Source organism: Hemiscyllium ocellatum, chromosome 16 (genome assembly GCF_020745735.1).
Source record: "Hemiscyllium ocellatum isolate sHemOce1 chromosome 16, sHemOce1.pat.X.cur, whole genome shotgun sequence".
NCBI classification, from domain to species: Eukaryota; Metazoa; Chordata; class Chondrichthyes; order Orectolobiformes; family Hemiscylliidae; genus Hemiscyllium; species Hemiscyllium ocellatum.
Genome location: NC_083416.1, coordinates 42,671,170 through 42,689,172, shown reverse-complemented (window position 1 = coordinate 42,689,172; position 18,003 = coordinate 42,671,170).

The following is an 18,003-nucleotide window of genomic DNA, read 5'->3' as shown; positions in this document are numbered from 1 at the left end:
TCCCTCCAAGGCCCCAAGGGATCCTTCCATATCCGCTACAAGTTCACCTGTACCTCCACACACATCATCTATTGCATCCGCTGCACCCGATGTGGCCTCCTCTACATTGGGGAGACGGGCCGCCTATTGCGGAACGCTTCAGAGAACACCTCAGGGACGCCCGGACCAACCAACCCAACCACCCCGTGGCTCAAAACTTTAACTCTCCCTCCCACTCCACCGAGGACATGCAGGTCCTTGGACTCCTCCACCGGCAAAACATAACAACACGACGGTTGGAGGAAGAGCGCCTCATCTTCCGCCTGGGAACCCTCCAACCACAAGGGATGAACTCAGATTTCTCCAGTTTCCTCATTTCCCCTCCCCCCACCTTGTCTCAGTCGGTTCCCTCAACTCAGCACCGCCCTCCTAACCTGCAATCTTCTTCCTGACCTCTCCGCCCCCACCCCACTCCGGCCTATCACCCTCACCTTGACCTCCTTCCACCTATCACATCTCCATCGCCCCTCCCCCAAGTCCCTCCTCCCTACCTTTTATCTTAGCCTGCCTGGCACCCTCTCCTCATTCCTGATGAAGGGCTTATGCCCGAAACGTCGAATTTCCTATTCCTTGGATGCTGCCTGACCTGCTGTGCTTTAGCCAGCAACACATGTTCAACTGTGATCTCCAGCATCTGCAGACCTCATTTTTTACCCCAACAATCTAAGTTTGTTCAATATATCATTTTAATTGCATGCGCTGTGATCTTTTCCTATAAATTCTATGTTTTATGAACCTGCCCCACTAGTTACCTGATGACGGAGCAGCTCTCTGAAAGCTAGTACTTCTAAATAAACCTGCTGGGCTATTGTGTGATTTTTAAAATTGTCCACCTTGTCCATCATGGCTACCAGGATTAGATCCAGAGGTGCCCTCCACTGCTGTTTTCCTGTCAACAGGAAAACTCCTTGTGCATGGGTCAGGCTGGTATCCTTGCTAGATGTGCAAATCCCTTGTGCAAGCTGGTACTTATCAGCTGGTAAATTAATTCTGCTTCTGCCGTTTTGTGATTGTGTTACATATTACCTCATGCCTGTGTCTCATCACTGGAGTTTATTGTCACAGCTATTGTGTGAAAATGACACCACACTTTGATAATAATGTGGCACCTTAATTATAATCAATTTCTAAACTTTCATTTCCTGAGTGCAGTCCACCATGTCTCTGATATTAATAAAACACAACCAACTATTTCAAGATCTTCCAGGGTCAAAAATCTTACTTTTCAGATTTTTTAATTACAGGACTTGAACACAATTTCAATCCTGATATTTAAGTGCAGGACTGAGGAATTGCTGTGCTATTCGACTCAACTGTCTTTTGGATGAAAAGTCTAAACCAAAGCCCTGTTGTTCTCTCAGATGGATGTAAATAAAACCATGGCACTATCCCAAAGGATGGCAGGGAAGTTATCTCTAGTGACCTGGCCAGGATTTATCTCTCAAATCAACATCACAAAAGAAATTATATGGTCACTTCCATAAAAATGACTACACTTCAATGTAATTGGCTGCAAAGCATTTGCAATGCCTGGTGATTGTGAAAGTTGCTCATTTTCCTTTTTTATCATTGCAAGTACAGTACAGAGTTGAAAATGATTTTAATTAACTGCACCACAGATACTTTGTTATCTCGAACATCACAAAACCCTGGTGCTTAACACATTTCTGAGAGTTCATGCAAATTAGGTGCCATATTTCTCACATTACAAAATTGACTGCTCTTCATTGGGTGGCACGGTGGCACAGTGGTAAGCACTGCTGCCTCACAGCGCCAGAGACCCAGGTTCAATTCCCGCCTCAGGTGACTCTCTGTGTGGAGTTTGCACATTCTCAGGGTGCTCCGGTTTCCTCCCACAATCCAAAAATGTGCAGGTTAGGTAAATTGCCCGTAGTGGAATGGGTCTGGGTGGGTTGCACTTTGGTGGCTCGGTGTGGACTTGTTGGGCCGAAGGGCCTGTTTCCACACTGTAAATAATCTAAATTTAATTGGATGCAGACTACTTTCTGATATTCATAGTCATGATAAGCTTTCTTCTTTCACTGTTAGTTCATTTGGCTCCAACAGTTAGCTCTAGCTGTAAATTAATGACTAGTTTATCTGGGTGACTAACCAATGACTGCCCACCTACAGCATCCTTGCATCAGACCACTGTTTGGAACAGCTGCATTTCATTGTTGGATGACATTAAAAAATTACAAAAGATATTGAAAAATCTACTCATCAGTTGATTAAATTTCAAGTTTACCTTGTCTAGCTTACAATCTGTTTGTAGAAGTGCACCGTGACTTGTCATGTGAACTCTCTCATAATTGCTTTCAGTTTAGGAAGAGAAATTATTAAAGTCTGCACATGGAACACTGTTAGAAGTGAGCATCTGAAATTGTGAGGATTTTGATAGCTGGAGGAGAGCAAGGTACTGTAAGAAACTGTAACAATTAATTAGAACTGCCATCTGTAACTCATGTGAGTCAAGACGGCTTTGAATTTTCTAGTTCCTGTTCCTGTGGTGATAAGAGACAAAACTGGAGTGTTTTTTTTTAAACCAATCTCAATGAACAAACTTATGAAATAGCCACAGAGTTAAGCAGAAAACCTGAATATGTAAGAGTGCAACTCTGTTACCAGTGCTAGGGATAAAATGCAACACTCCGTATCACACCCTTGACCTGAGAAGCAGAGAAGTCAAACTGGTGAAATATTGAAGGCTTTGAAGATCCATTTTGAACATTATACTATCGTTACTTATGAACAGTATACATGTATCATGAAGTATTTTCTATGTTTCTAAGAAATATTTGCAGAAAGGTCAAGGCTGGCATAGGAAATGTAAATATTGTAAAGGAAACCACAGAAAAGGAAGCATATCCATCATGGGGAAACCAGTGCTTCAGCTATAACAAGTTGTATCACTTCACACCGAAGTGTTTCACTCCAAAGTAGAAAAGCAAACCTATGAAGAGTAACCTACAAGAATTTGGCACAATTATGGCTCCTAGTTTGATTTGTAACATTGGAGTTGACGCAAAACTAGAGTATCAAGTGATTGGGCCGGCTGGGGGTGTGAGTGTAGTGTCAGTTAGATAGCACTGCTTCATGCAATATTTTTATCCTGACAGATCTGTATGGTGTGGCTCAAGATGGTGACTGAGAAATTACACCAATGAAGGTAAACTTGAGGCTGGATGATGTAACAATACTCAACACAAAAAGACAAATGAAGCTGAGAGCCTAATTCAGTAGGAAGATCTATAGTTTTAAATAGCAGACATTAAGCAAATCTGCTCATCTCAGCTGAAACAAATCTAAAACTTGGACCAGTAAATTTACATATACCAGAATAAAGTTGCAGTGTTTTTGCAGGGCAGCGGGTCATCAACGTATCTAGAAAGATCTTCAAAAATTACTACAATAATTTTATAAGTTTTGGATGTCTTTCTCGTGAAAATAATCGCAGAGTAGATGTGAGTATAAGATCAATTCTGTATATGCCAATGAGCTTTCTAGCTGTCCTCAAGTCCAACGTAGAGGAAAAGATAAAGGAGATGCAAGGGAAGTGCCAACTCCTCCTGGATCAATTTCAATCATCCATGGTGAACATGAATGACCAGCTATATAGTCACAACAGCAGACATATACCTAACAGTGAAGACGCTGCCCCTTTGCTGCAGGCAGCTGATGTGGAATATGTGATGCCATTAACTGCACAGAGTACAGAATGATTATCAATCCCAGAGGTTCCACTTTCTCCAATAAAATTAATGGATTAGCAACAACAGCTATGATTGTAGCAACACTCACTGTGGGAATAAGAATCCATGGAGTAATTGATGACACCCATGCCTATCCTTAAAAGTCCTGAACACTTTAAGGATTAAGTCTGCAATGAGTGTGCAGAAATTAATGGGGGTGTGACTGGGGAAAAACAATTTTGTTCATGAGTGATGATTTTCTTTAAATAAAGATTGAGCAATTTGTAATTGCAAAGGATAGTGCATGCTTTTTTTTAAGAAACTGATTAGTAGCCATACTCGTAATGTAGGTAAAAACAATGACTGCAGATGCTGGAAACCAGATTCTGGATTAGTGCTGCTGGAAGAGCACAGTAGTTCAGACAGCATCCGAGGAGCAGTAAAATTGACATTTCGGGCAAAAGCCCTTCAACAGGAATAAAGGCAGAGAGCCTGAAGGGTGGAGAGATAAGCTAGAGGAGGATGGGGGTGGGGAGAAAGTAGCATAGAGTACAATAGGTGAGTGGGGGAAGGGATGAAGGTGATAGGTCAGGGAGGAGGGTAGAGTGGATAGGTGGAAAAGAAGATAGGCAGGTAGGACAAGTCATGGGGAGAGTGCTGAGTTGGAAGTTTGGAACTTGGGTGAGGTGGGGGAAGGGGAAATGAGGAAACTGTTGAAGTCCACATTGATGCCCTAGGGTTGAAGGGTTCCGAGGCGGAAGATGAGGCGTTCTTCCTCCAGGCATCTGGTGGTGAGGGAGCAGTGGTGACGGAGCCCCAGGACCTCAATGTCCTCGACAGAGAAGGAGGGAGAGTTGAAATGTTGGGCCACAGGATGGTGTGGTTGATTGGTGCGGGTGTCCCGGAGATGTTCCCTAAAGCGCTCTGTTAGGAGGCGTCCAGTCTCCCCAATGTAGAGGAGACCGCATCGGGAGCAATGGATACAATAAATGATATTGGTGGGTGTGCAGGTAAAACTTTGATGGATGTGGAAGGCTCCTTTAGGGCCTTGGATGGAGGTGAGGGAGGAGGTGTGGGTGCAGGTTTCGCAATTCCTGCGGTAGAAGGGGAAGGTGCCAAGATGTGATGCCAGGAAGGTGGGTTGTAGGAGAGGCGTAGACCTGACCAGGTAGTCACAGAGGGAACGGTCTTCGCAGAAGGCAGAAAGGGGTGGGGAGGGAAATATATCCCTGGTGGTGGAGGTGGCGGAAATGTCGGCGGATGGTTTGGTTTATGCGAAGGTTGGTAGGGTGGAAGGTGAGCACCAGGGGCGTTCTGTCCTTGTTATGGTTGGAGGGGTGGAGTCTGAGGGCGGAGGTACGGGATGTGGACGAGATGTGTTGGAGGGCATCTTTAATCACGTGGGAAGAGAAATTGCGGTCTCTAAAGAAGGAAGCCATCTGGTGTGTTCTGTGGTGGAACTAGTCCTCCTGGGAGCAGATACGGCAGAGGTGGAGGAATTGGGAATGCGGGATGGCATTTTTGCAAGAGGTAAGGTGGGAGGAGGTGTAATCCAGGTAGCTGTGGGAGTTGGTGGGTTTGTAAAAAATGTCAGTGTCAAGTCAGTTGTCATTAATGGAGATGGAGAGCCCCAGGAAGGGGAGGGAGGTGTCAGAGATGGTCCAGGTAAATTTAAGGTCAGGGTGGAATGTGTTGGTGAAGTTGATGAATTGCTCAACCTCCTCGCGGGAGCACGAGGTGGCGCCAATGCAGTCATCAATGTAGCAGAGGAAAAGGTGGGGAGTGGTGCCGGTGTAATTACGGAAGATCGACTGTTCTACATAGCCAACAAAGAGACAGGCATAGCTGGGGCCCATACGTGTGCCTATGGCTACCCCTTTGGTCTGGAGGAACTGGGAGGATTTAAAGGAGAAATTGTTAAGGGTGAGGACCAGTTCGGCCAAACGAATGAGAGTGTCGGTGGAAGGGTATAGTTGAGGATGTCAGGAGAGGAAAAAATGGAGGGCATGGAGGCCCTGGTCATGGCGGATGGAGGTGTAGAGGGATTGGATATCCATGGTGAAGATGAGGCGTTGGGGGCCAGGGAAACGGAAGTCTTGGAGGAGGTGGAGGGCGTGGATGGTGTCTCGAACGTATGTGGGGAGTTCCTGGACTAGGGGTGATAGGACAGTGTCAAGGTAGGTAGAAATGAGTTCAGTGGGGCAGGAGCATGCTGAGACAATGGGTCGGCCAGGGTGGTCAGGCTTGTGGATCTTGGGAAGGAGGTAGAACCGGGCAGTGCGGGGTTCCTGGACTATGACGTTGGAAGCTGTGGATGGGAGATCTCCTGAGGTGATGAGGTTCTGTATGGTGTGGGAGATGATGGTTTTGTAATGTGCCTTGCCATGGTCATGTGACTTCTGTTGTAGTAGGTTTGAGCTTGAGGAGGGGAACTATTATGGACCCAGCCCTCCAACCACGCCTCCATAAAAGATACCATAGATGATTATCCTGGTTCTACTGACTCTTCAGCTGCAGTCTATTTCCTAGCAGGGATTTCATTCTTGAGAGCCCAATTCAATTTCTCAACTACTTCTAGATCTTAGTTACCTTAAACATTATCCTGTATGGAATCCTGAGCACCTCCTGGATCTTCATTCCAGAGAAATATCTTTGCAGTTCCTTTGTCAATACTATCCATGAAACAGCCTTCCAAAACTGTCTCCATATCTGGGCAACAGTTTTGTCAATGCCTGAATGAAAACAGAAAATGGTGTAGAAACTCAGCAAGAGTCACAGGACATGAGACATGGACTCTGCTTTCTCTCTTCAGATGCTACCAGACCTGCTGACTTTCTCTTGCACTTTTTGTTTTTATTTCAAATTTCCAGTATCTGTGGTTCTTTGTTTTTGTCAGTGCTCAAGCCTGATTCTACTCTCCCTAAGTAACTTTATCCAAGATTTGGAATTTGGATTTTAATGGTAGACTGTTTCCTGTTTTTTTTTAATATATTCAGCATTCATAATCAGACCTTTTCTATTCTAATCACAATAGTGCTCTGTTGTTATAAGTTTTAGGTTTTCTTTACATCTTGAATCTTGAGCTGTTTTGAGGCAAACAAAATTCACACCACACATTACATACAAGTACTATCTCCAAGAAAAAGAGGTTAGCAATCTCTCTTTGACATTCAGAAGCATTGCCAACATGAAAATCTCTAACATCAACTTTCTGAGAATTATTATTGACAGAAGCCTCACCAGTCACATAAATGCTCTGGTTAAATTCCAAGTCAGAGACTCAGTCTTCGGCAGTGAGTGGCTCACTTCCCAACTCCAAGTCTGTCTAGTACCTTACAAACACAAGCCAGGAGTTTTATGATATATTCTCTATTTACTTGGATTTGTACAATTTCAACAACCACCCAAGGAGCTTTAAGAGGAAGCAGCCCATTTAATTTAAATCATCTACCACCTTAAATATTTAATGCCTCCCCCACCAGCATATAGTTCGCATATTAGTGTACACCCTCTACCTATACATTGCAGCAACTCTCTAAACCTTCCTTTACAGCATCTCCCAAACTTGCAACCTCCACTGCCAAGAAAGAAAAGGGCAACAGAGACATGGGAACATTGGCACCCCCAAATTCCCCATCATAATTACATAACATTCTGACCTGGAAATATATTGAAGTGCATTTGCTGTCACTGAGTCAAAGTCCTGGAACTCCCTCTCCAATAGCACTGTGGATCTATCTGTACTATTCCAAATGCTGTGGTTCAAGCAGGAAACTCACAACCACCTTATCAAGTGTAATTCAAGATGCTCATTAATTTATAGCCTGTCCAGTGATGCCCCATATCCATGAATCAACATGTTGTTAATATAAGATTTGAAATTTCTATTTCTATTCCTATATTAACATATTTTATTTTCTCTACCTTTGAAATTAAGCTCATTAAATTTTAATCGATAGTTTCATTAATATATCTTGAGATTTACGGTACAGAGTAAAATGGAACAAACTCTCCAATTTCAAGGAGAATAGTTTGTCTACTTCTGTTGATTTCATTTTTTTTTGTTTGTATACTTTCCAGGAATAATTAGCACAATGAACAGATGCAAAATTCTCTTGGTACTAACTTGGAACACAGCATTATAGGATACCACTTGGTTGAATTTGTTAATCATTACTGGTTTAAATGTTTCAGTTGTTGAATACTTTGAAGATGGATTAAAAAATGGAATTGAAGTAAGTACGTCAATGTATATCGGGGGAGATTATTTAGAAAAAGTACACTATCATGCAAATTTAGTTATTTGCAAAATATGTAAGTTCTAATTTATTGCATTACTAATATGTTGTATGAAAATATCTGCTCTACTGTAAATATGTTATTTCAAACATAAAACTCGTTTCCTCTTTTATCGCAAAAATCTTGACTTTTTTTTACCACATTTTTAAAGGAAGATGAAATATATGAGTTTGATAAGATTGACTTCCCATGCCCAATTTCATGAATATGACTATTGTGAGGGCAAATTTTATTCTTTTGAAGTGTAGACTTAAAAATTGGAAATTATTATTATATCAAGAAACTAGAAGAGAATGTTGCTGATGTTTTTTAAAACGGAAATCATTGTGTGTAGATCTACAATGTTGCCTTAGTCAAACCGGAAGGAAATATGCTAGACGCCTCTACTCTGTAGTTATGTGTCCAGGGTATCATTTTTTTTTGCTCAGCGGCAGACGTTTGATTGTTGTTCAGAGGACCAGTTGTGTATATCAGGAGTACTCAGCATGGTAACAACTTTTTGATTGGTTCCTGGAAAAGTGACTACAGCTCGATGTTTGGACTATACGGCAGAAACATGCAGCCTGGAAAGGAGAAAATATCTCTCTCTCTGTTCATTGAGCTGAGAGATAAAGAACATTACAAGCAGCCTCTGAAAATCCCTTTCTTCAAAGGAAAATGGGGTGTGTAAAAAAACTATCTGCAGGGACATTGAAAGGCTGAAACCACGATCGTTGAATGAGGTTGAGAATCAGTGTGTACACAACGTCATGTCCTCTTCAAAGAGTTGAAAGGAATCAGAAGGGTATTGAAAGAAAACATCCTGTCGACACCTACGATCTAGAACTGCTGCGAAAACAGTGCTTCACTTTTTGTTTGTTCCTTCTCCACTTGTAATATTCGTGTCTTGCATTTTGTTTTTTTTGTCTCTGCCCGTGCAAGGGAATTTCTTAACTAGGACAGAATTTAAGTTTATAGTTATTAGTTAAAAACAATCTGCTTTCAATAAATAGCTGTTTTATTGGGATGTACAGAAACTTGAAAAATGTTTTATTTTATTCAGTAGGTAAATTGGTGACTTTGGATAATTCAATCTTTTCACATTTGTGATGACTGCAGATACAATGAACTATTAAGTACAAAGAAATTACGCTATATAACTTAAATTCTATCCTAGTTAAGAATTTGCCTTGCACATGCAGAGACAAAACAACAAAAGACGAGACACAAATTTTACAAGTGGGCTTGATTTCCAATGCAGTAGCTCAGAGTCATGATAAAGTTTGGGGGCACTTATGGGATTTTGAAACAAAGACAACAGAACATTGGTTGTGGAGCTAGGCTAAGAGAGAAAGTTAAAAGAATAAACAATTTGTCTTGTATATACAGAAATAAGATGACATTAGAAGCTGCTAAAGCTTTTCTGCAAGTGGAGGAGCTAACTGATGAAAGTAAAAGAGAGCACTGAAGCCAGGTTATTTGAATTTGCAGGTAAATTAGGAGTGGAATTGCCTGCCAAAACTAAGAAGGCAGAGTTAATTGAAGAACTAGCAAAATATTTCAGTTTAATAGAAATACAAGCGAGACCTGGTAGAGAAACATAAGAATCCATTCACATTTAGTCACAGTTAAAGCAACATGAGGTAAAGGAACTATAGGAAAGGGAGATGGAATTGAGAAAACTGTAATTAGAATCACAAAGACAAAGAAGAGAAAGGCAGGGAAGAAGAATGGAGGCTTAAAATGCTGCAGTTTAATCGAAGATACTGATGCAGACTCTGATGGAGAGAATCCTCGTCATAACCTGAAGTTCAGTCAGGTGATGTTTTAAGTTTGTACAAGCCTTACCAAAGTTTGAGGTTAAAGCAGCACTCTATGTCAATGACAAATATGACACAAATGAATTGGCCAATGAAAACTGGACATTGCTTATTTGGAATAAAAAGTGAGGTCTGCAGATGCTGGAGATCAGAGCTGAAAATGTGTTGCTGGTTAAAGCACAGCAGGTTAGGCAGCATCCAAGGAACAGGAAATTGGCAAGCTGATGGGTATTTTCCACTGTTGGAGAAGGTTTCTAGGGAAAGAAAAATGCTGGGTGCATTTGAGTTACTTCCCATTTGGAAGTATATGGGCAGAAGTGTTCAAATTTCAGGAATAAAGCCTAGATAAATTTGCCTTGAATCTGAAACAGTTAAGCAAAATACTTTTGACAAGTAACTACCAGTATTAGAAGTTAAACCAATTAGATGTTCTCCAAGGGATCATCGTTTAGAAGAATTTGGAAACTCAGTGCCTTTTACAATAAGTTGGAGACTAAAGGGTTGCAGTTATGGCTTATAATAATGAGCTGATTCATAAAACTGAACCTTTTTTCCATCATCCCTCTAAACTTGAATAGAATAGAGTATGGGAGAGTGAAAGGAAGACAAGTAGTCAGGATAAAGAAAGGAGAGCTGGGAACGCAGTCTGCAGGTCAGAAATGAAGATGCTGAGGGTAGGGGGTGAAAATTGAAGACCAAAGTGTTACTATTATAATAAAGCAGGAAACCTTTGAACAGAATGCCGAAAATTACTAGGGAAACACATGGAATTTGTTAGGGTTTTGTCTGGAAAGGAACATCTGAAAACAATATCACAGGTCAAATTGTAGCTTTAACTATAACCAGGAAGTCAGAGATAGAAATGATAGACTATGAATGCAATTGAGGTGAATAGGGTAGATAAGAAATATAAAGGGTTTTTATCAAAAGGGAAAATAATTCTATTTTTTCTTCTAATGATGCACTGAAACTCATAACTATATTAAGGAGCTACTCAGACTTTTTGCCACCAGAGTGTTAATTGAAAGCCTAAGCACTGGTAAACAGGATCAATGCGAAAATGTTCTCAATTCCATTGTTGAATGTGCAATTGGAGTGTGACTTATTGTCTAGAACAGTGGTAACACAATAGTTAAGAAAATACCTATGGAAAGACTTATTCTGAGTAATGATTTGGCTGAAGTAAAAGTTATAACTTCACCCATAATCACAGAAAGCCCAAGGGAGGTTAAAGAGTTGGAATAGATTTCAGGTATAGTTCTATTGTGTGTAGTGACCAGAGCAATGACTAAGCAAAGTCCATCACCAGAAGTCAAAGTAATACTACAAGCAGATGTGAAGTAGCTGAAACTTGGATTACTATTATTCTTTTCAGGACAGAGTTCGGATGAAGAAATTATTTTATCTCTCAGATATGAGGAAAGGACTTGATCATTAGATAGTGGTATCACCCAAATGTTATATGGAGATGTTGTGAGCAGCCCATAAAATTCCTACAGCAGCACATGTAGGAATATGGAAAATTCAAGCATTCACAAATGGCATTTTACATAGCCAAGATTGCATTAAGACATTGTGCAATTCTGCATAATCACGTAATCAAACCATACTTTTAATACATATACCAGCTTTTAAAGAGCTATTTAATCATGTGTTGATAGATTTTGTAGCACCATTACCCAAAACAAAAGCAGAACATCAGTATGACCTTACCATTAATATGAGAATCCAATACAAGAGACTATTGCTTTCAGGTCCATTACAATATACTTAATGGTAAGGTCCTGGGGAATGTTGCTGAACAGAGACCTTGGAGTGCAGGTTCATAGTTCCTTGAAAGTGGAGTCGCATGTCGGTAGGATAGTGAAGAAGGTATTTGATACGCTTGCCTTCATTGGTCAGAGCATCGAGTATAGGAGTTGGAAGGTCATGTTGTGGCTTTACAGGACATTGGTTAGGCCACTTTTGGAATGTTGTGTTCATTTCTGGTCTCCCTGCTATAGAAAGGATATTGTGAAACTTGAAAAGGTTCAGAAAAGATTCACAGAGATGTTGTCAGGGTTGGAGGGTTTGAGCTACAAAGAGAGGCCGAATAGGCTAGGGCTATTTTCCCTTGAACATCAAAGGTTGCAGGGTACTTTATAGAGAATTATAAAATCATGAGGGGCATGGATAGGGTAAATAGACAAGGTCTTTTTCCTTGAAAGTGAAGTCGCAGGTTGATAGGATATGAACCAAATGCTGGCAAATGGGACTAAAATTTACCTCGGATATCAGGTTGGCATGGATGAGTTGGACTGAAAGGTATTTTTCTGTGCTGTACATGTCTATGACTCTATGACTACTTAATGAGGAGGTAGATAAGTTTTTGAAATATCGAGACATTGAGTGGTGTAATGAGCTGGCATGAAAGGGGAGTTGAGGCCTCAGGCAGTTCAGCCATTATCTCGAGAGAATGATAGGGCATGCTTGAAGAGATGAACACCCTACTCCTGCTCATCTTTCTAAGGCTCCTATGTTAGGCACAAATTTCTGATGAAACACATGCATTCCAAAAAATCTCATGATATCCTGTTTAGTTTCAGGAAAAGTGAATTCTAGCACAGCCTTTACTTTTGCCACTCTTGGCAATACTTAGCAGACTACAATATGTAGTAGGTAAGTTACCCTTTATTTTGTAAATTCACTTTTGGCCAGATTGATTACAAATCCAGCTAACAGTAATAGCTTAAATAGGTCCTCTAATTGCTTACATGCTCTTCATATCTATCACTATATATTACAGTATTATCTAAATAAAGGACAGAGTTTGTTATTTTAGCCACAACTTGATTCTTAAGTCTTTGGAATATAGCTGGTGTGAATTCAAATGGCAGCACCAACATTGATAAAACCCATTGAAGGTGGATATTTTGTCAATACCACTTCAACAGAACGACTTTAGAAAGAAGTAAGGCATTGCCAACCTTCAATATAGTCTTCCAAGTGAAAAATTGGATAAGCACCAAGTTATGTAATTGCAATTGCTTTTCTGCAATTAATGCAGAATCTAGCTATTCCATTTGGTTTAGGGATAAATACCACTTGTACACTCCAGCTGTTTTGACTAGGTTCAATCAAATGTCTTCCCCTATGTACTATATCTCTGTTAGCACCAGTATTTATCAGGGCTTAACTGACAAGAATGTGTTTTATCCGTATTAAGTCTCTTACAACTTGCTAACATTATATTTTCAAATGTATCACTACAGAAACCCTTTCGCTCCCTCAATGACCTGACCAGATCTTCCTATTCAAAAAAATTTCACCTATTTTTCTAGTCAACATGTTCAGAGATGTTATTACACATCATTGGAGCAAGTGGGTCTTGAACCCAAAGCTCCATGACCAGGGATAGGGACACTACCACTGTGCCACAAGAAAGCCCCTTTCTCTAAATACAGAAACACAATATCTAACTGTTTAGTTCATATTGGCTAATGGAATTGTAGGATGTTTGCTTTGTGAACTGACTACTTCTCCGTCTTTACCCTTACTGTCTCTGCCATCCTCCAAAATATTATCTCTCTCACCTTTTTCCCTGCAATTATATTGCTTCAACAAGTTTACATGACATCATCAATTTTTCTTCTTATGATCAGGAGTGTTGATTAGATAAGTCACCTTACTAACCCTCCTAACTACCTTTTAGGGACTATTGAATGTGGCTTTCAGTGATTCACCTTGTAAATATACCAATAATTTAGCTCCTGCTTGAAACATTCAAGGCATAGCATATTTGTCTGCACATTCATTAATTTTTGCTTGTGAGGTTTTTTAAATGCTCCTGTGTGACTTTCTATCTTCTTTAAGTCTCTCAAAAAATATGTTCACATAATCAAACATTTACAATTTTTTTTTGTTTCAAAGATTTTTTCCTTAGTCAATTTTAATGGACCACTTATCTCATGTCTATAGATCAGTTTGAATGGTCTGAACCCAATAGATTCATTTAGGGTAATTCTGGTAGCAGTTAATAAGAAATCTAATCGTATTTCAATCCTGTGGGTATCCTTAACAACACACTTTATATATTGTTCTGAGAATCTGACAATCTACCTGTTTTGTGGATGTTGGATAGTAGAAGATATTACAGCCATTTTACTGATTATGAGCAGGAAATGTTTAGTAATACAGGTGTAAAATTAGAGTTATGGAGATGTACAGCATGGAAACAGACCCTTCAGTCCAACTCGTCCATGCCGACTAGATATCCTAAATTAATTTAGTTCCATTTGCCAGCATTTGGCCATTATCCCTCTAAACCCTTTCTATTCATATACCCATCCAGATACCTTTTAAATGTTGTAAGTGTACCAGCCTCCACTACTTCCTCTGGCAGCTCACTCTATACACATACTACCCTTTGCGTGAAACAATTACCCCTTAAGTCACTTATAATTCTTTCCCCTCTCACCTTAAACCTATGCCCTCAAGTTTTGTGGACTCCTATACCCAAGGGAAAAGACCTTGTCTATTTACCGTATCCACGCCACTCATGATTTTATAAACCTGAATAAGGTTACCTCTCAACCTCTGATACTCCAGGGAAAATAGCCCCAGCCTAATCAGCTTTTCCCTATAGCTTAAACCCTCCAACCCTGACGACATCCTTGTAAATCTTTTCTGAACCCTTTCAAGTTTCACAACATCCTTCCTATAGCAGGGAGACCAAAATTACACACAGTACTGAAATTGTGGTATAACCAATGTCCTGTACAGCTGCAACATGGCTTCCTAACTCTTATACTCAATGCTCTGACAAATAAAGGCAAGCATACCGAACGTCTTCTTCACTATCCTATCTACCTGCGACTCCACTTTCAAGTAATTATGCACCTGCACTACAAGATCTCTTTGTTTAGCAACACTCTCGGGACCTGACCCCATTAGGTATATATGTCCTGCCCTGATTTGCCTTTCCAAAACCAGCACCTCACATTTATCTAAATTAAATTCCTTATGCCACTACTTGGTCCATTGGCCCATCTGATCAAGATCCTGTTGTATTCTGAGGTAAGCGTCTTCGCTGTCCACTACACCTCCAATTTTGGTGTCATCTGCAAACTTACTAACTATACCTCCTATGTTCACATCCAAATCATTTATATAAATTCCAAAAAGCAGTGGACCCAGCACCGATCCTTGTAGCATGCCATTGGTCACAGGCCTCCAGTCTGAAAAGCAACCCTCCACCACCACTCTCTGTCCTCTGTCTTTAAACCAGTTCAGTATCCAGATTGCGAGTTCTCCCTGTATCCCATGTGATCTAACCAATCTACCATGAGGAATCTTGTCGAACGCCTTATAGTCTATAGATCACGCCCACTCCTCTTCCCTCATCAATCCATTTTGTTACTTCTTCAAAAAAGTCAATCATTTTAGTGAGACACAATTTCCCACACAGAACACCACATTGACTATCTCTCATCAGTCCTTGCCTTTCCAAATACATGCAAATCCTGTCCCTCAGGATTCCCTCAAACAATTTTGTCACCACCGATGTCAACCTCAGCAGTCTATAGTTCCCTGGCTTTTCCTTACCCACCTTTCTTAAATAGTGGCACTATGTCAGCCAATCTCCAGTCTTCTGCCACCTCACCTGTGACTATTGATGATACAAATATCTCAACAAGGGGTCCAGCAATCACTTCCCTAGCTTCCCACAGAGTTCTAGGATACACCTGATCACACCCAGCGGTTTTATCCACCTTATGCGATATAAGACATCCAGCACCTCCTCCTCTGTAATATGGACATTTTTCAATATGTTGCTATTTATTTCCTCACATTGTATATTTTCCATAACCTTTTCCACAGTAAACACTGATGCAAAATATGCTTTTAGTATCTTCCCCATCACCTGTGGTTCCACACATAGACATCCTTACTGATTTTTAAGGGGCTCTATTCTCTCCCTAGTTACCCTTTGGTCTTTAATATATTTATAAAAATCCCTTTGGATTCTCCTTAATCCTATTTGTCAAAGCTATCTCATGTCCCCTTTTTGCCCTCCTGATTTCCCTCTTAAGTATATTCCTATTGCTTTTATACTCTTCTCAGGATTCACTCGATCTCCACTGACTATACCTAACACGTGCTTCCTTCTTTCTCTTTTTCTGGTGATCCAGCATTCCCTACACCACCAGCCTTACAGTCATCTAGAACTCTCAGAGGTAGAGAACATTAATCATTCACCACCCTCTCAGAGACGAAATGTCTTTGAATCTTAGTTTTAAATGAATATTCCCTTGTTCTATAAATATGTCCCCTAGTTCCTCCACTAGATTAGATTTACAGTGTGGAAACAGGCCCTTCGGCCTAACAAGTCCACACCGACCCGCTGAAGCGAAACCCACCCATACCCCTACATTTACCCCTTACCTAACACTATGGGCAATTTAGCATGGCAAATTCACCTGACCCGCACATCTTTGGACTGTGGGAGGAAACCGGAGCACCCGGAGGAAACCCACGCTGACACGGGGAGAATGTGCAAACTCCACACAGCCAGTCGCCTGAGTCGGGAAATGAACCCGGGTGTCAGGCGCTGTGTGGCAGCAGTGCTAACCACTGTGCCACCATGCCACCCACTAGTGGAAACATCTTCTCAACATCCACCCTGTCAATCTCCCTCAAAATCTTGAATGGCTCGATAAGATTACCCCTCTTATAAATTCTAATGAATAAAGGCCTAATCTGATTTTTTAAAAAGTTTTTTTTTTAAAATCCCTTCATCCCAGGAATTAGCTTTTGAAATGCCTCTAATATCAGTCTAGCTTTTCTTAAATATGGGGACTAAAACTGTACATAATTCTTCGGGTGTGGTTTCACTATCAAGGTGTACCATCGTAACAAGACTTCTCTATTTCAAAAACCCATCCCTTTAGCATTGAAAGTGTGTCTTTTCTTGTAACCTGGATTTGTCAATTGGTTAAGTTGGGGACTCTGGATAGTTTGATTAAATCTTTTACATCTGGGAAAAGTGGGGCTTGATTTCCTGAACACTACCCCAGTGAATTGTGATACTCGGCATTTTCATACTGAGTTTAGTTCTGTGTGAGTTATGTTTTATTCAGGGTTTTCATATCTGTCTAACCTGCCTAATATTTAATTGTAGCATAACCCATGGATGCAACAATAAGTCCCTCTTTGATCCAGACTTCAATATTAAAATGAGACAAGGTCAGGTCGAAATCGTTAATCTACTGTATTTTACAGACAGCGTGTACTGTACGCTTCATGTTTCCAAGTCAATCTTTTCATTTTTACTGGCTCTGCATTTGAGATAAGCAAATTCACACCTGACTTAATTTACCGACTGACTGAGTGATCCTGTGACTCCCTGTCCTTTTCTCTACCAAGTGGGAGGCCTAATATTCGTTCTTCTTCAGTCATGATTCACCAGAATGCCTCTGAATTAAATTGTCTGCTTCCCTGTTTTCCTTTTGGTGTTGGTTTATTACCTTGCTCATCTTGAGGAGAATATAGACATCCTGTCTTAACATTCAGCTGAATGAATTGACCTTGCTTTTTTTCAGTTTGAACCTGAACATACCACAAAACTGGCTCAACATGATTTAACACACACACAGTCTTTTGCAGGATCAGCATGCTTTTTCAATCAACCCAGCACATCTCTCATCAGGCACTGACTTTGCACAACACAGTTGAGTTGAAGAACTTTTCACAATGCAACTTTAAGGGATCATGCAGCATTCACAGACTGGTTGGTGGTTTTTCATTTCTGACTGCTGCTTGCCCTCTAAGTTTTTTTTCAGTTTGTTGTATCACTGAACTTATCAAAGTTCTCTCTGTGAGAAGAAACCTTTGATCAACTCAACAGGACATGAGATCACTAGATTTTTCATTCATGACACATTTTTTCAGACTGCACACAAATTAGCCTTTCATCATTAGCTTGTTATTTTTGTCGATTAGAAGAAATTCCACTCCCTTGGAGATCCCAATTGACTGACTTCCCAGGTATTATACAAGACATTTTAACTTGTCTCTGACTCTGAGTCAGAGCAGGAGACTTAGAAGTGTTGCAACTTCTGTACCCAGTTACTTAGGAAATATTAGATAAATTAAAGAGATGTCTAACTCCTAGGTAACTGTAATCTCTCATAATT